The sequence below is a fragment of the Dasypus novemcinctus genome, chromosome 5, assembly GCF_030445035.2.
Source record: "Dasypus novemcinctus isolate mDasNov1 chromosome 5, mDasNov1.1.hap2, whole genome shotgun sequence".
In the NCBI taxonomy this organism is placed as follows: Eukaryota; Metazoa; Chordata; class Mammalia; order Cingulata; family Dasypodidae; genus Dasypus; species Dasypus novemcinctus.
In genome coordinates, this window is record NC_080677.1 from 11,867,863 (window position 1) to 11,888,549 (window position 20,687).

The 20,687-nt window shown below is 57.5% G+C and overlaps 1 protein-coding gene and 1 long non-coding RNA gene across 14 annotated transcripts in view; one reads left to right on the forward strand and one right to left on the reverse strand.

Annotated features, from left to right (window-relative positions):
* Positions 1-20,687, forward strand: part of CAMK2B (calcium/calmodulin dependent protein kinase II beta) — a 113,714-nt gene that overhangs the window by 24,392 nt on the left and 68,635 nt on the right. The window lies entirely within an intron of this gene.
* On the reverse strand, positions 10,431-13,280 carry LOC131278453 (uncharacterized). Its single transcript, XR_009185734.1, has 2 exons — positions 12,943-13,280; positions 10,431-11,466 (listed from the first exon to the last, which is right to left on the reverse strand). It is a non-coding gene; the product is annotated as an uncharacterized lncRNA (long non-coding RNA).

Consider the following 20,687-nt stretch of genomic DNA (forward strand, 5'->3'; position numbering starts at 1 on the left):
CTAATGTACTTGAAGAACAAAAGTGTTTAATGTTTATAAATCCATTATATCTATTTTTTTTGTTGTTGCTCATGCTTTTGGTGTCATATCTGAGAACCCCTTGTGAAATCCAAGGTCATGAGGATTTACCTCTATATTTTCTTTTAAAAGTTTTATAGTTTTTGCTCTTACAATTAGGTCTTTGATCCATTTTGAGTTAATTTTTGTATATGGTGTGAGATAGGGGTCCACCTTCAGTCTTCTCCATGTGGATATCTAGTTTGTCCCTGCACAATTCATTGGAAAGACTATTATTTCCCACATTGAATTGTCTTGACACACTTGTCAAAAGTCAATTGATCATACAATAAGAAAACAAAACAAAACAAAAAACAAAAATCAATTGACCATTATGTATGGGTTTATCTCTAGACTCAGAACTTTATCCTGTTGATATGTATGTCTGTCCTTGTACCATTACCACGCTGCCTTGATTACTGTTGTTTTGTAGTAAATTTTGAAATCAGGGTATATGAGTCCTTTTAATTTATTCTTTATTCTGCTTTTTCTAGGTCCTTTGCATTTCCACATGAATTTTAGAATCAGCTTGCCAGTTTGTACAAAGAAGGTAGTTGGGAAGCTGATAGAGATTGTGTTGAATGTGTAGATCACTTTTGGGACTCTTACCGTCTTTTAAAATGCCAAGTATTCCAATCCATGAACATGGGATTTCTTTCCATTTATGTTGCCGTTATTTAATTCCTTCGAATACTGTTTTGTAGTGTTTAGTGTATAATTCTTAAACCCCATTTTAAAATTTGATTGCTAAATATTTTTTATGCTATTGTGAATGGAATTGTTTTCTTAATTTCATTTTCAGACTGTTCATTGCTAGTGTATAGATTTTTTTTTGCATATTGGTCTTGTATTCAGCAACCTTCCTGAATTCATTTTTTCAGTTCCAGTAATTTTTTAGTGGTTGCCATAGGATTTTCTGGATACAAGGTCATGTCACCAGCAAATAGAGATGGTTTTACTTCTTCCTTTCCAATCTGGTTGCCTTTTATTTCTTTTTCTTGCCTTGTTTCTCTGGTTAGAACCTCTGGTACAATGTTAAATAGAAGTGATGAGAGCAGGCAGCCTTGTCTTGTTACTTATCTTAGGGGAAAGCATTTAGTCTTTCACTATTAAGTATGTTGTTAGTTATGGGTTTTTCTTAGATGCCCTACATAAAGTTCAGAAAATTCCCTTCTTTCCTAGTTTGTTGAGTATGTTTATCATGTGAGGATGTTGGATTTTGTCAAATGCTTTTTCTCCATCTGTTGAGGTGATCGTGTAATTAATGTTTTTTATTCTATTGATATTATTTATTGCATGAATTGGTTTTTGTGTGTTAAACCAACTTTGCACTCCTGGAATCAGTTTCACTTGGTCATGGTGTATAATCTTTTATACATTGTTGAATTCGGTTTGCTAGTATTTTTGAGGATTTTTGCATCCATATTCATAAGAAATACCAGCCTGTATGTTTTTGTCTGGTTTTGGTGTGGTATCAAGGTAATTCTGGCCTCATAGAATGAGTTGGGAAGTGTTCTTTCCTATTTTGTTTTATTATATTAGCTTTATATTTTCTTTGAATGTTTGTTAGAATTTTGTGGTGGACCCATTTGGGCCTGGGGTTTTTTATATGTGTGAGTAGTGTGTGATTGTTAATTCATTCTCTTTATTTGTTATAGCCCTAATCAAATTTCTAGAATTTTTTTCATTTTGTCTAGCTTATCTTATATGTTGACCTAAAATTATTCATAGAATTCCTTTATAATCTTTTTTATTTCTGTAAGGTTGGTGGTAATTTCCCCTCTTTCATTTCTGATTCTAGCAATTTGAGTGTTCTTGTTTTTCTTGGTCAGACTAACTGAAGATTTGCCTGGTGTTCATTTCAGTGAATCAGCTTTGTTTCATTAATTTTCTCTACTGTCGTTCTATTCTCTTTCTTACTAATTTCTGCTCTAATCTTTAGCCTTCCTTTATTCTGCTTGCTTTAGGTTTAGTTTGCTCTTTTTCCCCCAGTGTGTTAAGGTGGAAGATTAGGTTATTGATTTTTACATCTTTCTTCTTTCTTACAGTAGGCTTTTACAGCTCTAAATTTCCCTATAAATGTTGCCTTAGCTGTATCCCGTAAGTTTTGGTATATTGTATCTTGCTTTTCATTCATTTCAAACTTGCTTCTGATTTTCCTCTATTTCTTTTTGATTCATTGGTTATTAAGGAACATGTTGCTTAATTTCTCCTTATTTGTGAGTGTCCTAGTTTACTCCCTGTTATTGATTTCTAATTTTATTCCACTGTGGCTGGAAAACAGACTTCGTATTATCTCTGCCGTCATAAATTTATTGAGGCTTGTTTGAGTGCCGTGTGGTCTCTTCTGGAGGGTGTTCCATGCACGCCTGAGAAGAGTGTGTGTCCTGCTGTTGTTGGGTCCATGTTGTTTTTTAGATATCTGCTAGGGCTTGTTAGTTTATAGCGTTCAAGTGTTCTGTTTCATTGCTGATCTTCTGCATAGTTGTTCTATCTATTGTTGAAAGTGGAGTACTGGAGTCTCCAGCTGTTATTGTTGAATTCTTTGTGCCTCCCTTCAATTCTGTCATTTTTTGCTTCATGTATTTTGGTGCTTTCTTAATGGGTGCAAATGTGTTTATAATTGTTGTATTTCCCTAATGGATTGACACTTTTATCATTATAAAGCAACCCTCTTTATCTCTAGTAAATTTGTTTTAAAGTTTATTGTTTCTGATAGTAGTATATAGCCACTTCAGCTTTTCCTGTGATTGCTGTTTGCATGATATATCCTTTTCCATCCATTTACTTTGTTTGCATCTTTGAATCTACAGTGTACCCTGTAGACAACATATAGTTGGTTCATATTTTATTTCCCAGTCCTAAAATCTCTGTCCCTTGATTGGATTGTTTAATCCTTTCACATTTATTGTTATTATTGATATAGTTGGAGATATGTCTGCCATCCTACTGTTTGCTTTACATATGTCTCCTGCTCTTTTTGTTCTTCTGCTTTTCCTTTACAGCTTTCTTTTGCATCGAGGGGATATTTTCTAATGTATCTTTTTAATTTCATTAGAGTTTTTTTTTTTAGTGGTTGTTCTAGGGTTTACCATATCCATCTTATTAGAATCAGCTTCAGATTTATATTAGCCCAATCAGTAATATCTAGAAACATGACTCCTATAGCTCTATGCCTGAGTGTCTTTTTTATGGTATTATTATTATACACATTATATCTATGAATGTTACAAACCTGACAATATGATGTTATAAAGTAATATAACAATACATTGTTATAAAATAAAGCAGCCATCTGTCATCATATCTTTAGCCCGTTACAATTTTTGCCCAGCTTCTTTCTGTTGTTATTGTCAAGTATATTATGTATATATTACATTTCTGTATCTTATGGGTCCAACAGTACATTATATAAATATCATTTTACTTAATTGCTTTTATGTCATTTAAGAGAAGAAAGGAGATAAGTGCATTAATAGTGTCTATTTTAATTACATAATTACTTTTACTATTGCTCTTTGTGTGGATTTGAATTCAACTGGGTTCACTTGATTTCAGCATGAAAAACTTCCTTTGGTATTTCTTGTAAGTAGGGTATGCTAGAAAGAAATTCTCTGTTTTTCTTTATTGGGAAAATCTTTATTTTTCTTTCGTGTTCAAACAATAGCATTTGTGGATATAGAATTACTTTTTTGTTGACAGTTCTGTTTGAGTGCTTTGTGACAGCCCACTGCCTTCTGGCCTCCATTGTTCCTTCCGAGTAGCCAGCTGTTAATCGTGTCTGGGTTCCTTGGAAAGTAAACGTCCTTCTTTTCTTGTCACTGTCAAGATGTTCTCCTTGTCTTTGGCTTTAAGCATTTTTACTGTGGTTTGTCTTTTTTTGAATCCCTTTGCATGAGCTTTCTGGAGGTGTGGGTTGTTCTTTTTCAGTAAGTTTGGGAAGGCTTCAGCCATTGTTTCCTCCAATATTTTTCATTCTCCTTTTGCACGCTCCTCTCCTTCTGCTACTGCTGCTACCCCTCTGCTGACTTAGTGGTGCCCCACATTTCTCTGAGACTCTATTCATTTTTCTTAATTCTTTTATCTCTGTCTTCTGGCTTACATAATCTCCTATCAGTCTATCTTCAAACTCACAAATTTTTCTGCCAGTTCAAATTTACTGTTGAGTCCCTCTAGTGAATGTTTTATTTCAGTTATTGGACTTTTCAACTCCAGAAATTCACTTGATTGCTTTTTAAAATGTCTCTCTTAATTGATATTATCCTTTTGATATGACATTGTTATCATACTTTCCTTTACTTCTTTAAGCATACTTTCCTTTACGTCTGTGAACATTTTTGTAATGGCTAATTTGAAGCTTTTTCTGTTAAATTAGACAAGTGTTCACTCTCCCAGGCAGTTTCTTTTGCCTTTTTCTCTATAGGATATGGGTCATACTTTGCTGTTTCTTTTCATGCCTTGTAATTTGGGGGTTGGGGGGAATTGGACCTTTTAGGTAATAGATTATAGCAACTCTGAGTACTGGTCCCCACTCTGGGACTTGTTACCGTTATTTGTTTGTTTGTTTGTTTAGTTACTGGCTGGACTATTTTAGTGAAGTTTTTTTCTCCCCATAGTGTTAAACCTCCGGAGTTGCTCCGCAGGGAGGCACAGCTTTGGCTAAGCCCACCAGCCCCTGGGATGACAGTAGAACTCTCTTCCACACCCGGTTGTTAAAGTCACTAATTGCCAGCAGTGGCATTGTTATTTTAAATGGTGATTGAGGGTATATATTCCTCTGCAAACTAATGCAATCCAATTGTGACTCCTTTGATGGAAGTTTCTGGGGTCAGTGTTTGTCTTGTCCTGACCCCAGGAGGGTGCTTCCCAGCTGCCGTCTTAGCCCGTGCCTCCCTGCATTTAGCCAGCCCAGGGTCCAGGCTGCCTCTGCCTTGGATTCACACTCTCCTCCCCTCCCCTTCACCACGACCTCCACTGACTTTGAGAGTGCTCTTAGGCTTAAATTTCTCCGCCCTCTGTTGCAGGTGAGGTCAGTTTCTTTAGGAAAAGATGAGAAATGACTCTTTTTGTGGCAGGCTTCTCCCCCATGCAGAGCTCTGGAGCTGGAGGGGTGGGGACAGTGGGGAGCTTCTCTCTGGGGACCCTTCTGTTCCAGGCGGGTAGTCCCCTGAGGGTCCTCTCGGCTCCCTTTTCCTGGCATGGAATCACCAGCATCCTGAGCTGGGGAAAGAGTTACTGGGGTCCCAGTATTCTCAGCGTGCCGTGCCCAAGGTAGAGCCGCCCTCCCATGTGGGAGTTGGGAGGTGGAGGGAGCCCCCACCTCAACCACACCCACCTGGGGTAGGCTTCGAAGCGGGGGGGGGGAGGCAGGGGGAGCTCCTCCTGGGCCGAAAGGCCCCGCTGGGAGCCGGGGAGGGGGCCCACATTCTTGGGGGGCAGTGGTCTCTGGGTGGGGGCGCTGCCTTGCTAAGCAGGGGAGGGGGCAGGAAGAGGGAGCTGTCTTGACTCTTGCCTTCCTTACTGAATTTTTGCAGAGTTTCTTTTTTTTTTAAAGATGTATTTATTTTATTATTTACTTCTCTCCCCTTCCCCCTTGCCCCAGTTGTCTGTTCTCTGTGTCTATTTGCTGTGTGTTCTTCTTTGTCCACTTGTGTTGTTGTCAGCGGCACAGAAATCTGTGTTTCTTTTTGTTGTGTCATCTTGCTGTGTCAATTCTCCGTGTGTGCGGCACCATTCCTGGGTAGGCTGCACTTTCTTTCGCGCTGGGCGGTTCTCCTTACGGGGTGCACTCCTCGCACGTGGAGCTCCCCTACGTGGGGCACACCCCGGCGTGGCAGGGCACTCCTTGCACGCATCAGCACTGCGCGTGGACCAGATACCCGCGGGTCAAGGAGGCCCGGGGTTTGAACCGCAGACCTCCCATGTGGTAGGCGGACGCCCTAACCACTGGGCCAAGTCCGCTTCCCCAGAGTTTCTTGTATCAGCATTTCTTGGTTTGCCCTCTGCCTGTGGGGTCCTTTCTGAGGCTTTAAATGGCTCTTTTCAGTTGATTTTTTTTCCGTCTCAGGGCAGTGGGTCTGCCACGCTGGAAGTCGGCCTCTCTCAAATGTCTTAAAGTTTGCTCTCCACGTCCAGGTCTTTAAAGTCTGCCTGGAAGGTGGCTCTCTGTGAGGTTTGAGGTAGGCGCATGCTCCCTCTAGCACTTACAGATCCCTCAGGATTAAAACCCAGGCCAGGCTGGGCCACAGTTCCCTGTCTTCTCCTCTCCATGTGGCCTGAGGCCAGAATCGGGGCCTCGATCCTCTTTCCTGAACCTCCCAAGGCCGGGCTGGTGGGCCACGGGGTGGACGCTGCGGCTCCCACCCGCCCTGACCGATGGGCCGTCACATCGCCGAGCCCCTGGGCCACCCCACCCCCTGCCTCCAGCTCCCTGCTCCCCTGGGACCTGCCCTTTGCCGCCAGCCCACGACCCCGGGGTGGGAAGGGGGGGCACGTGGGATCTGGGAAGAGGCACGGCCCCCGGGTCCTTGCCGGATGCCCCGGCCTAGCACAGGCAGCCACAGCCGCCTGCCTGGGAGGTGAGGGGGCCGCGGCCGAGGCGTGGCCGCCCTCCGGGGAGAGCCCTGTTCAAGGCTGCCGGGCTGCAGAAAGCAGGAGGAGCTCACTGGCTTTTACAAGGGGGCGCATTAGCTCACGAGCTCACGGGCCGTGCAAGTGTCCAAGCCACGGCAGGTCAGGAGAGGCTTTCTCCCGGACGCCAGCCACCGGCGACCCTGGACTCCTCTGGCGTGTGGCGAGGCATGTGGCGCCTGCTGGCTCTCCCCTCTCCTCTTGGTTCCGTTATGCTTCTCTTCTGGCTTCCACGGCTCTCTCTCCCTCTCTCTGAATTCTATTCTCTTATAAAGGACTCCAGTAGGAGGATTAAAACCCACCCTGGGCCACGCCTGCCTGAGGCACCTGACGAAAGGCCTTGCCCGCAGCCGGCTCACACTACAGAAACGAATTCCCTTTCAGACATGACTTTTCTGGGGTCCCTAGAGCTCCCAGCCATCACATCCCTCCCTGGGGAACCGGCTGAGACTGGAGTCCACGACTGGCCCGTCAGGCTGTGCCAGGGCTGCCCCGCTCCCCTGGAAACGCCCGTTTGCCCAAGGCCAGGGGCAGAGTCCCAGGTCGCCTGGCGAGTGTGGACGGAAGGAGAGGAGCTTGTGAGCCAGGACAACCAGCGGGCACAGCGTCACGGGACAGACGTGGGCTCGAGGGCGGGTCCCCAGACTCCAGAATTATTCGAGATCAGGGATAGGAATCCCGCCACATGTGGCCCGGTCTCCCCTGCGCGGTGCTCGCTGCAGGCCTTGCTGATCGTCTGCAGCCTCTGAACCAGTTCTGATGCCGTGACCCAGGATGCTGCCGTTGGCTTAGCAGGCGTGGAGCGCTGCCACCTGGCAGGCCCGCGTCTGTCGCTGGGCAGAGGGTGAACAGTGCGTGCCTGGTGGTGTATTTTTGTCACTGCTTGCCTTCCCCGCCACATGCCTGTCCCTCTTGGCATCTCTCCCTCTGCGGGGCCGTCTGCTGCGCTGCACGGCTCTGCCTTCCTTACCGGCAGCCAGGGAGCCCGGGCCCTCTGGGGCAGCCCAGGGGCCGCCGTGGTTCTCCGGCATTTGAGCTCTGTCCCCAGAAGGAGCAGACTGAGATGCTCCAAAAGCCAGGGGGGCTTTGGCAGGAGGGTCCTGGAAAGAGTGGGGGAGGCTGGGTTAGGGGCCAGCCAAGGGCGGAGGGTTTCGGGGAAGAGAGCCACGGGAGACCCTCCTTCCTGGGGTGCCGCGGCTGCTCGGGAGTCCCAGGGCACCCCACGCCCCCTGCAGACCACCTCCCCCGCCCTGGCCCGCTGCCCACCGCCCCTCCCTGCCGGCTTTGCTGTGCGCGCTCTGTGAAACTTCCCCAGGGTGTCCCCTTGGCAGGGGGTCCACAGCCCGCTGGAATGGGGGTGGGGTGGCAGGAGACCCTGGTGAGTATGGGGGGCGCCGTGGATCTCGGGCAGGACTGAGGGTGACAGCGAAAGAGGTTTGAGTGGCAAAGCGTCTGACAGTGAGCCATGTGTGCTTAGCGCAGAGGAGAAAACCTGCGTCAGCTCGGCCGCTGGAGGGTGCTCTCGCCGGGGCACCCTGCTTGCAGCCATTCCCGTGCTGGTTTCGTCAGGGTGCTCTGTTTTGCCTGAGCCCTGCTTGGTTGGGCTGTGAACTCTGCTCCACGTGGTTCAAACGGAAGGAAAGCTTCTCCGCAGGTGCTTTCCTGATGCGCCCACCTCGGCGTGCCCAGAGGGGCCCAGGACCTCCCAGACGTGGGTTTGCTGCTGGGGGAGAGAAACAGTTGTCATCATGGAGTCTGCTTCCTTCACTTGTTGGGGAGAAGCCTCCCATTCCTGTGGGAGAAGGGACTCCGCTGGGGTGAGGCCCCCGGCCACGGAGGCTGGGAGGCCCAGTGGGGGCAGCTTCAGGCTTGGGCCTCCTGTGTACAGGGAAAGAGTCTGCTTCTCTAGAGTTTTTGGTCTTGAGATGTGCCCACTGAGTCGTGGGGCAGCTGCTGCCGTTTCTGTAGGCGGAATCGTTGTATTTCGGTGGATGCCCTGACTTGAACCTGCAGAAAGTTCCAGTTGACTGGCAGGTTTCTGTGCTTGCCATTTGCTTCTTCCTCAGCTTATTCGCTCTTTCAGAAGATGTTCATGGCTGGGCTTCAGCTGCCACCTTGAGTTTCAGGAAATGCCTAGGAATTCCCTCTCCCCGGCCCTTGTGGGACTTTTCTGAGTAAAGATTTCTGTGGCCAGAGAAGTTAGGGAAAGGCTGCACCTCATAGTCCTTTACTGGGGATTCACTGTACAAATTACTCCCCGTGAAAGGCTCTGAAAAGTCCTACATTAAGAAAAAAAAAAGATAACCACCCACAGAACCCCTTTTTACCTAACATTTGTTAACATCCTGCGGAGCTAATTGAAGCTCGTAACTTGGGGAACGTTTGCCCGATGCACGCTGCAGCAGGTACCGGAAGGCAGAATCGGGGGTCGGCGTGGATGTTAGGACTTTAGCTTCTCACCCAGGCCCCTGAGGTTGGGAGCTGGGGGGTCCCCCATGGCCCAGAGCACGAGGAGCCGTGAAGAGCCTTCCGGGGTGGCAGGAGCTGTCCAGGATCCCAAGACGGATTTGAAAGGCCAGGGCTGGAGCCTCGGGGCGTCCGAGAGACCAGTGCTGGTTCCTGACTGTCGGTCAGTGCCATCATTCTGGACGGCAGTGCAGCACGTTGCGCACGGCCTCTTGCTCCATGCCTTACCTTTGGAAATAAGCGCTAAGGAAATAACGGAAATGTCCGTGGCAGGCCACGCCACGCCCAGGAGGGGAAATTGGGAACAAGGCCCATCCGTGCCTGCCGTGGCAGAGGAGCATGTCAGGGCGAGGAACCCTTCTCTGTTCTCAAGGTGATGAGCGTGTCACCTAGGCTAAGGGGACATTGTACGAGAAGGAACGTTAACTACAAAGAATGCAATACTACTGAGTTGCATGCGTGGGCACCGAGGACGACCAGAAGGGGAACTGGATGCCTACAGATGGAATCGAGTGTTCTCTAGCGGTCGGTTTCTAGTTAGGGCTACCTCAGAACATCCCAGAACCAAGATGTCGCAGGTTGTGGGCAGAAATGAACAGACGTGGTTCCTGCCCTCGAGCCCACGGCCACGTGGCCCGGGTGCTGGGCCTGCCCGTGTCTGGCGTGGCTGACCTGGTTGGGGGGGGGGGGCTGCCCACTGGGGTAACTGTGCCCTGGTTCTCTCCAGCTCCCCCCGGAAGCCACATTGCGACCGACGGGGTCGCTTCTGTGCTGGGGACCCCCAGCTCCTCTCAGCCCCCCACGAACTCACCCATAAAACCCGCTGGACACCAGCATGCGCCTGCAGCTGCCCGGAGTCCCGGGTGCAGGGAGGCCGCAGCTCCGCGCAGCGAATCTCTGTGCAGCTATGGAGTTGCGTTTCTGGAGGATTTTTAATAGTGTGGGAAACACCGAGAGGGAGAAGGAGAACATAAAAAGCCAGGATCTCCTAAATTTGTAAGAAAAAAGCCTTCCTGTAGTAAAAAGCCACATAATAAGATGAATAAAATCATCAGGTGGGACTGTACCAGCGGCTTGTGAGCGAGGAGGCAATCCACCGTTTCTTTATACCATCTTCTATTTACTCCACTTTCTGCAGTGGGCGTGCTTTGTTTTTTATGATTATAGTCAGAAAAATACCGAGGAAAAAGCATAACCAGCTCAGCACTCCTGTTTTTTATCGAAGGTAATGTTTTCCACCAAATTGCTCAGTCAAGATGACAAATATGAAAGGATCCTCCTCTCCCAACAACTCATTTTAATCAGAGGTAGGAAACTTTTTTTACTGCTAACATAAATGAAGAACAACTTGATTTAGTTTCCAAAAAAAAAAAGCTCAGGGTTTCCCTGGAGTCAGCTTGAGGGGGCTGCTGGAACCTTCTCACCTGGCCTCCAGGCGCTGGGAGAATTGGCCTCCATGGCTGCGGGCTGGGTTCAGAACAGCCACTTACAATGCCCCGGCAGGGACTGCAGCTGTCAGACAGGCCGATGGCCCGTTCTGGAAAGATCTCCTTGGGGGACTCTGTCCCAGGGCGGGGAGGTCATGTAAAAGTGGACGGGGCAGCGGAGCGGCCGATCATCAGGAGCTATTTCCATCAAGCTGGTGAGTCACCCTCCGTGGCCATGGGGGCCGGCCCTGCCAGGAGCCGGGTGGCCTGCACATTTGTTCACTGGTCAGAGGTGGGGCAGAGGCGTGGGGGCCGCGGGAAGTGGGGGCCGAGGACGCCAGGAGGGGCTATGTATTGGGCCACTCCCTGGGGGCGCCGCAGGGTTTGGGGGCTGGGGGAGGACGGCCTTGGTGAGGGGGGAGGACACGGCCGGCTGAGTGTCCCTCGGCTGCAGGCCTCGGCTCGTCGGCCTCTCTGGGGCTTCCCAGAAACCCCGCTGGCTCCGCCCCTCTTGCGGGGGCAGGTGCCAGAGTTTTTGTAAAGGGCTGGCAGTCGGGGTCGCTCAGGCACATTTGATGGCTCCAGGCCGATGCGCGGCCTTTACGGCGATGACCGTCACTGAGATGGCAGAGAGAGCACGGCCGGAGCCGACCGCGTGGGCAGGACGCCAGCCTCGCTCCGCCGCCCGCGCCGCCGCACCAGCCCCGTGCCCGCTGCGCGCTGGTCCGCTTCGGTAGGATGGGGTCACCGTACCACGCGCGTGGCGGCGCTCGTCGTACCCCCGCACGTGAGCAGGCGGGCTTCGGGCGGGAGGAACTGCCACCTGTAACGCCAGTGACCGTGTCCGGAGCGTGGAGATGCCTGTGACTCCGTGGAAAAGACGGGGCTGGAGGAGCAGGCAGGGGCGTGAGCTCCACGGAAGAGGAGACGCAGCGCCTCTCCCGTCACCAGCCGTCAGGGAAGGGTGGGCAGACCCAGCGGGGCCTCCCGACCCGCGTCTCCCCACACCCCTTCACAGAGGCCCCTCCTCACCCCTCCCCTGCCCCCCACACGCTTCTCCACACGCCCCTCCTCACAGGCCCCTCATTCCCCGCAGTGGCCCCCACACCTGCTCCCACCTGCCGCTCCTCACCTGTTTCCCTCACCTGTTTCGCTGGCCTGCCCGCCCTGGGCTGCCCCTCCTCACCCACCGCCTTCCCCCACCTGCCTCTCCTCACCCCCATCTCCCCCCACCTGCCCCTCCTCACCCCTGTCTCCCCCCACCTGCCCCTCCTCACCCCCGCCTCCCCCCACCTCCCCTCCTCACCCCCCATCTCCCCCCACTTCCCCTCCTCACCCCCGCCTCCTCCCACCTGCCCCTCCTCACCCACCACCTCCCCCCACCTCCCCCTCCTCACCCCTCCCCTGCCCCCCACACGCCCCTCCTCACAGGCCCCCCACTCCCAGCAACGGCCCCCGCACCTGCTCCCCACCTGCCGCTCCTCACCTGTTTCCCTGGCCTGGCTTCCCTGGGCTGCCCCTCCTCACCCCCACCTCCCCCCACCTCCCCTCCTCACCCCCGCCTCCCACCACCTCCCCTCCTCACCCCCACCTCCCACCACCTCCCCTCCTCACCCCCGCCTCCCCCTCCTCCCCCCTGCTTCCTCTCACCTCCCCCTCCTCACCCCCGCCTCCCCCACCTGCCCCTCCTCACCCCCGCCTCCTCCTCCTCACCCCGCCTCACCCCACCTCCCCTCCTCACCCTCCCACCGCCCCCTCCTCACCCCTGCCTCCCCCTGCCTCCCCCTCCTCCCCCTGCTTCCTCTCACCTCCCCCTCCTCACCCCCGCCTCCCCCCACCTCCCCTCCTCACCCCCGCCTCCCCCCACCTCCCTCCTCACCCCCGCCTCCCCCTCCTCCCCCTGCTTCCTCTCACCTCCCCCTCCTCACCCCCGCCTCCCCCCACCTGCCCCTCCTCACCCCCGCCTCCTCCTCCTCACCCTGCCTCACCCCACCTCCCCTCCTCACCCTCCCACCTCCCCCTCCTCACCCCTGCCTCCCCCCACCTGCCCCTCCTCACCCCACCTCCCCCCACCTCCGCTCCTCACCCTCCCACCTCCCCCTCCTCACCCCCGCCTCCCCCCACCTCCCCTCCTCACCCTCCCACCTCACCCCACCTGCCCCTCCCCCCAGGTTAGGGCGAGGCCTGGGGTTGGGGCCCCGCCTCTCCCCCGCCTGCCGCCTGGCCCGTCCACACCTCCCCCCAGCCTGTAGCCGCAGCGGTGACTCCCGTGGACACCCTGGGAAGGAGCGGCGTGGGCAGGCGAGGGGGCGTAGAGCAGCCCCCACCGCGCCCGGGCAGGGCAGGCGGGCACATCACCCACCCCGCGGCCACGCAGAAGGGGTCCTGAGCGCGGGGATGAGCCCGTCCTGGGGAGGAAGGTGCGAGCGGGCGAAGCTGGGTGCTGAGTGCCTGCTTCCGTGTACGAGGTCCTGGGTTCAGTGCCCGGCAGCTCCTGAGAGAGAGAGATGGGGAGCTTTGACCTACAGGCAGAAACGCAAGGGCCGGCCCTTTGCTTTCACCCAAGGCTCCTGAGCCGCCTCTAGCTCGGAAACGAGGAAACCGTGAGTCCTGCCCCTCCCGGGGCCTGGCGCCTGCCCTGCCGCGGCCGCCGGGTCTGTTCCAGGCTGCCGAGCGTTTCTGTCCCTCCCCTCAACTGCCGAGGGAGGGAGGCGCATGTGCATCAGCCCTTCCGCTGTTGCTGAGCAGCAGGACGTGTTTGTGGGCCGAGGTGGAAGTCCGCGCGGCAGGTGGACCTGCAGGAACAGTGAGGACAGCGGCAGGGCCTCGGGGAGGTCGGGGCTCACGTCCCCCTCGCTGGAGGGGCGCCCGATTGGCCACCGAGGCCACGACCCGTCAGCGCAGACCTGATCTGAGGGAGGAAGCCGGGGACGGCGCTGGGGGCAGCAGCGACGCTGCTGCTGCTCGGGCCCTGCTGCTGCTCGGGCCCTGTGCCGAGCACAGGGCACCCCCTGGAACTCCTGAGGCACGTCGAGCCGGCCCCGACAAGCAGAAGCACCCTGTAATTAAACGACCCTGACCCTGCTGGGTGCAGGATCCCCACGGCTTGTCCTCGGGCTTAGACACGAGAGCCTCCAGGCGCCCCCACCCCGTGCCACCCGCTGTGACCACAGGGTTCCACGTCCCTATGCCCACCCTCCATGATCACAGGCGCCCCCATCCCCATGCCACCACCGCGACCACGGGTGCCCATGTCCCTGTGCCGCCCAGCACGGCCACAGGCGCCCCCACCCTGTGCCACTCACCAGTGACCATGGGCGCCCCCAGCCCCGTCCCACCCACCATGACCATGGGTGCCCACATCCCCGTGCCACCCACCACAGCCACAGGTGCCCCCGTCCCCATGCTACCCACTGAGACCATGGGCACCCACATCCCCATGCCCACCCACCACGACCACAGGTGCCCCCGTCCCCGTGCCACCCACCTGTGACCATGGGTGCCCCCATGCCCGTGCCATCCGCCAGTGACCACGGGTGCCCCCGTCCCCGCGCCACCCACCTGTGACCACGGGTGCCCCCATGCCCGTGCCATCCGCCAGTGACCACGGGTGCCCCCGTCCCCGCGCCACCCACCACAGCCACAGGTGCCCCCGACCCCGTGCCACCCACCACAGCCACAGGTGCTCCTGCCCCCGTGCCACCCACCGTGACCACGGGCGCCCCCGTCCCGGTCCCCACCCACCATGGCCACGGGCGCCCCTGTCCCTGTGCCCACCCGCCGTGACCACGGGCGCCCCTGTCCCCATGCCCACCAGTCATAGCCATAGAATTATTTCTAAGCTTTCCCCGTGTGCCAGGAACTGTTTCATGAGGTTTCTTAAGAAGTTTCTTGGTGGTAAGATACGTATAACATGAAAATTGCACTTTTAATCATCCTAACTGTACATTCAGTGGCATTACATTTGTAATGCTGTGCAGCCATCCGTTACCAAAGCTTCCATCACCCGGAAGGAGCTCCGTCCCCATTAAGCAGCGTGCCCCGGCCCTGGCTCTGGTAATCCTGCCCACTTCCGTCGCTGAGTGGTCCGTCCTGGATTCCTCCTCTAAGGGAAGCACCCAGCCTTTGTCTTCCTGAGCCTGCCTCGAGCTGAGTGCACACGATGTGTCGAGAGCTTTGTAAGGACTGCCTCGTTTAATCCTTACAGCAAGCAGCCTGACGACCAAAGGCACGTGTCCCGTCCCCCTTCTCAGACGTGGGGCTGGCACCGGGCGGCTAAGCCACTGGCCTGCGGGCCCCTGGCTACTGCGAGGCGGTGCCGGGGTGGGCTGGGGCAGAGGGCGAGGGGAGAGGTGCGTGCCCAGGTGGGCCGGGGGTGGGGGCAGTGGGTGGGCGGGGGTCCTGCCCAGGGGGGTAGACGCTTGAGGGGCCAAGTGGGCAGCGCAGACGGTGGCTGGGGGTGGGCGGAGAGTGAGCGCCCCGGGAGGGGGCGGTCCCGGGGTCTGACCTGTGGCGTCACTCCCCTTGGGGCGCTGCAGGCCCTCTTGCTCAGCAGCGTGGGCTGGGGGCACGGGAGGGGCTGTGGTGGGGACAGGGCCACAGACACGCACTTGGGGCCCAGCGCCGAGAGGACAGAGCCCCCGGCCTCGCGCGGCCTTGTGCGCAAGCACCAGCCACCTGTGCCGCTCAGGCCGTGAGTGGCCGGCGGTGGCCGGGGATGGGGGTTCTGCTGAGCTGGGTGCCCCAGGAGATCTCGAGCAGCCTGAGCCCCAGAGAGTGGGCCGCGTGGCCCCCGGGGTCCACGGCTGGCCTGGCGGAGGCATAGGCTCAGTGTGCAGCCCAGGGCTGGGGCTTGCAAAAAACCCGGGTGCTCTTGGGAAGGGGAGGCGGGGGCTGGGGGATCTGGCACTGGCGTCAAGCTGGGCAGAGGCTGGGGGCAGGCTGGGGTCCTTGCATGCGAAGGCTGTCGGGCTCGTGGCTTCGCCTGCTCGCCTGAGTCCACCGAGGGGGCCAACAGAGCTGGACACAAAGCACCAGGAACGCCGCGGGATCACCGTCGCCCAGGCCAGCTCCCCGTGTTCTCTGCATATCCTCGCGCCTGCCAGCCCTGTCGCCTCCGAGGACCGGGCGTCCTCGCCGCCGCTGGTCACAGGGTGCGATAGCGTCCCAGACGCCGGTACCTGCCTGTTGCCCGCAGCCATGTGTGCTGCACGGATGGACCAGACGCGCCAACGCAGCCGCTCCCCAGAGCTGACGGCGGAGGGCGGGTGGCCCCAGGGCCAGCTGCTCCCCCGCCCCTCGGGCCCGCCCCTCTGTCCGTTGATCTTTGCACACGAGAGCCTTCCACCAAGCCTGGCGCACGGCGAGGGTCAAAGGGCGTCCTGTTTCTTAGCTTTCCTTGGCTTCCAAAGCCCTGCCATACGCTCGGTGCCCGAGGGCCTTGGGCCTGGCAGGCTGTTGAAATTGCTCCCCACGTGCTGGCAGTGCCCCCCCGACACCCCATGGGCGACCCTGCCGTGTGGACGAGCCTCGAGCCGATGGCCCCCGGCTCCCTCCACGCCCCCCTCCCAGCCCCTTTGCCCACGAACTGCTCCTCCCTTACCTCCTTGACCCCCAGATGCTGAGGCCGCCTTTTCCCGGGGGCACCCCCCTGCCCACTGCTGCCCTGCAAGCCCCTCCGCAGCCACGCTGGGGAGGAGCTTCCCTGCAGGCAGCCCACCTTCTGGAACCTCCCGGGGCGATTCCCCCACTGCCGAGGACGCTCGGTGGAACAGGGCACATGGGCGCTTTCGGGGGGTTCCCAGCTAGGGCCACCCCTGAGCCCCTCTGCCGGCCCTGCCCACTGGTGTGCCGGGTGCTCCCGCCTGCCGTGCTGGAGGGCCCACCGCGCCCCAGGCCTCGGACGTCCCTGCCGCAGGGCAGGCCACAGTGCCCCAGGGCCAGGACCCCGCACCGCGTGGCGTGCGCTTCCTGCTGCTTCAGCTGACGCCAGGGCCCCGGGGGGGCGCTCACAGACTCCCCTCCATCAACAGGACCCCTGGACGGGCCAGCCCTCACCGGCTTTGGGGCACTGCCCACTGCCTGTCCTCACGGCCGCACGTGCTCCCACCAGTGGGCCCCCCTCCCAGCTGCCCCGGGTGCTGTGGGTCATTGCCCCCTCCACACATGGGATGGAGGGACACCCAGGGAAGGCGCCTCCAGGACCCCGCCGTGGAGAAGTAACCCTTCTAGAGGTGCACGCAAGGTGCGGTCGTCCAGACCAGGCAGCAGCTAGCTGCCTCCGGGAGCTGGGAAAGGCTTCAGGGAGGGCAGCTCTTTGAGATGGGTCTTCAAGGATGAGTAGGAGTTTGCTAAGTGGCAGAGAGACATGCCAAAGGGATCAGCCGAGGATCAGGTCTCTTGATTATCCATCTGGGTGGGCAGGGGCAAGGGCCTCGAGGGCTGGCAGTGGCTTAGCGCTGGCCTCGTTTGTGGCTGTTGTCGCAGGCGTCGGCCCCTCCCCAGCTTGCTGCCAGCCGGTGCAGGTAAAAGCGCTGGTGGCCGCTTGACGGGGTCTCCCCGCGCGTCCTGCACTATGCTCCAGAGGTGCTTCCTTGCGATGAGCTGGCATCTGGAGACTGGTGGAGCCCCGTGGTGGGGGCTGGGGGTCAGGGGGGTGGAGGGGGAGGCCCTGAGGCCCAGACGGGGGTGGGCGGAGGAGAGAGATGGGGCGGCGATGGCGGGGTTCCGGAAACGTCAGGGGCTGCGCAGACGCGCGCAGGCAGGCAGGCGGGCAGGCGTTTCTGATGGGCCGAGCCCTGAGGGGCGGTGGGAGGAGTGGGGGCTGGGGGGTGCTGGAGGGGGCAGCCCCCGTAGCCTGCCCCAACCCCACCAGCCACCTTCTTCGCCCGCATTGGGTTCCCGCGAGTTGCTGGGAGGGCTGTGTCTCCGCCACCCGCGCCTTGTTCCGATCGGGCCTGGCCCTCCTGGGTGGGGACCCCGAGCTCTGGGCCTCGTTCAGGAGGCCGGACGGTGGACGGAGACAGAAGGCAGGGTTCTTTCCCGGGGCAGGCCGGGGTTCCCGTGGCCTGTGCAGGCGGGGTTCTCGGGCAGGCTGTGCCCACCGGGGCTCTCTTGGGGTCCTGCGTTCTGGCACAGCGACAGGGCCCGTGTGCTCCTGCCGGGCCGCCCTGCTCTCCCTTGGGGCCGTGTCGCAGGGGCTTTGTCCCAGGGGAGCCCTCCCAGGGGCCTTTGGCCCCAGGCCCCTGCCTGGGGGCTACTGCCTTCCTGGCCCGGCCTCTCCTGGGTGGCCCGCCCGCGCCCCCTCCGCTCCCGTCAGTGACACGCCCATCTAGGAGGGCCTGGGTCTGCAGAGCGCGGCTGTGCGCAGCCCCCGCCCCACCTGCGCGTCCCTTGCTGAGCGCCAGCGGCATGCGGCCGCCCCTCCTGCGGCCAGACGCGGCCCACCGCCCATCTCCTCGTGTGCCGCAGTCCCCCGCCGAGCCCCCTGGCCCTTGCTGCCTGCCTCCGGGGTCGCATTTCCCCGACCCCACCCTGCCCCTGGCTGTCCGGCGACCCCGCCGTTGGTGGGCAGCTCTGCATCGTCTGCAAGAGAGGAGCCTGGCGGGCGGGGCGGCCTGGGCTGCTGTCTCTGTGCAGGAGGGTCTGTCCAGCGGCCCCCCGGGGGGAGCTTCTCCTCTGTATGGACACCCACGCCGAGCTGGAGAGCACCGCTCACCGTCCTTTGGTGTTTCCTTCCCCGCCTGCGGTGCTGGGCAGTGCTCCGGGAGGGTGTGTGGGACCCTCCTCTTCAGAGGCTCGCTCCCCCGCAGCTCGCCGTATGCGTCCTGGGGCCCTCCTGGTGCCGCGTGGTACCTGGCGAGGGCAGGCGGCCCTGCAGGCCCGGGGTGGTGGCACCGGGGGGCAGCTCACCCGCCTGCTGCAGGACCCTGGCTGGCATCTGCCAGCGGAGCTCGCCCAGCAGGGCCACGGGTGCCCATGGCCTTGGCTCTGGGTCTCCCAAGCTGGAAGCCAGCGCCAGGATTTGCTCCTTTCCTTTTTGTCTTAGAATAGAAAGAGTATCAGCTGAGAGCGACCCATGCACACATGAGCCGTTCAGACGGAGCAGGAGGGCACAGGGCGAGCGGCCCGCGCCCCCCGCTCCCCCAGGCCCCCTCCAGAGGCAGCCCCTGTCGTGGGTCGTGGGTTCTTGTTAAAAGCGAGCTCCAGGCTCCTCATGGGGTCAGCGGAGGCGCAGCTCAGCGGCTGCCAAGGAACACTAATTGCTCGCCGTGATCTGAGTCATCGAGGAAACGTTAGAGTTAATGTATATGTTTATTTTTTCCAAGGAAGTCATTAGTACATTTTTTTGGCAAAGATTTATATTAAAAGGGATGGTAGGAAAAGCAGGCGTGTGGTCCTTAAGTTCTGTTTCTGTTGCACAGAGCACCCTCAGCTTCAAAGGCAGCTGGGGGTGGGGGGCACTTAGCACCTGTCTGTCGGCCTCGGCCCTGCATGCCCTGCGGTCCCTGGTGGGAGCCGAGACCATGCCCAGGGCGGCCCTGGGCACGCGCGCGTGGAGCCAGCAGCCCCGGCTCTCGCCTCCCCCAGCGGGCATCCCACCCAAGGGCTGCTGGCACCGGCTGGGGCCGGGGTGGCCCAGCGCTGTGGTGGGGACCCCACTTGGAAAACCGCCAGCCTAGAGTATGCTGCACTTCCAGGGTGGCACCGGGGAACCCCGGGAGCTTGTGGAAATGCCATGTCTGCAACGCCCGGGGGTCCTGAGCGGTTCCACCGCAGCGTTCTCGAAACGGCAGGTTCCAGGCATGGTGCAGGGTAGTGGTGGTCAGGGCTGCGGGGCGGGGCACCCTCGTGGAGACGCCGGGTGTCTACACACGATGAACTGGAAGAGCCACACGCAGCACCCAGCCATGCACACCCACACACACATGAACACACAGACGCACATGCATGCATGCACATGGACATGCACGCATGAACGCACACCTGCCCATGAACGCATACAGATACACATGCACACACACGAATGCAGAGGTGCACGTGTGTGAGTATACACATGGACGTGCATACACATGTGAACACACCTGCACATGAACACACATACAGGTACATGTGTACACACAAACACATACATGCAGGCACATGAACCTACACGCGTGAACACACCCACACATGAACATTTAGATGCACATGTATGTGACTATGCACACGGGCATGCTTACACGCATGAACACACCCGCACATGAGCACTTGTACAGGTACATGCGTACACAAACACGTATGTGCAGGCACATGGTCATGTATGCGTATATGTATGGACATACATGCGCACAGCCATGCACACTCATACACAGATGCATATTGACATGTGCATGTAGGTCAACATGCACATACATGCACAGACACACAACTGTGCTCCCGTAGACATGTACGTGTGTACTAAACACGTTCCTGATCACATGCGGACATACAGCCGTGTACATGCATGCACAGGTACACACAACTGCACACAGGTAAATACACGTGTGGTAAACAGACGTGAACACACCTGCGCACATGTGCACACATGTACAAAGGCACACAGGAACGCAAACATGCATGTGCACGCGAGGGCGCGGGGGGCGGCTGAAGCCCGAGCAGCGCTGCGCCTTCCCCACGCCAGCCTCCTGGTCCTGGCTGCACTGGTGCCCGGGTGGCAGCCTGGGGAGCTGGCGCGGCGCGCCCAACCCGCCTGTGTGCTTCTTTTCACCTTCCCGTGGCTCTGAGCCTTTAAAAATGAAACCCAAGTCAAGAGCCAAAGACTGAGCGCCGCCGCCCACCTTGCGGGGACGAGAGGCGCCAGGGTCTCCTGCGCTGGGGCTGTTTAGGCCGGGGGCTCTGCCGTGCAGCTGGGGTGGGGACGCGTGAGCGCGACGGCCCCTGCGGGCAGGGGGCTGGTGGAGGCTCCCCGTTCCCGCCTGGGCTACAGACGGCATGTCCCCGGGTGCGGCTCAGAGCCCCGCCTTCCCTGCTTCCCCACCGGCCTCGAGATGGCCAGGAGCTCCCCCAAGCTTTCCTTACGCGAGTCATGCTTTGGGGTTGGGGGCGTAGCCGGGGTGTCCCTGGCAC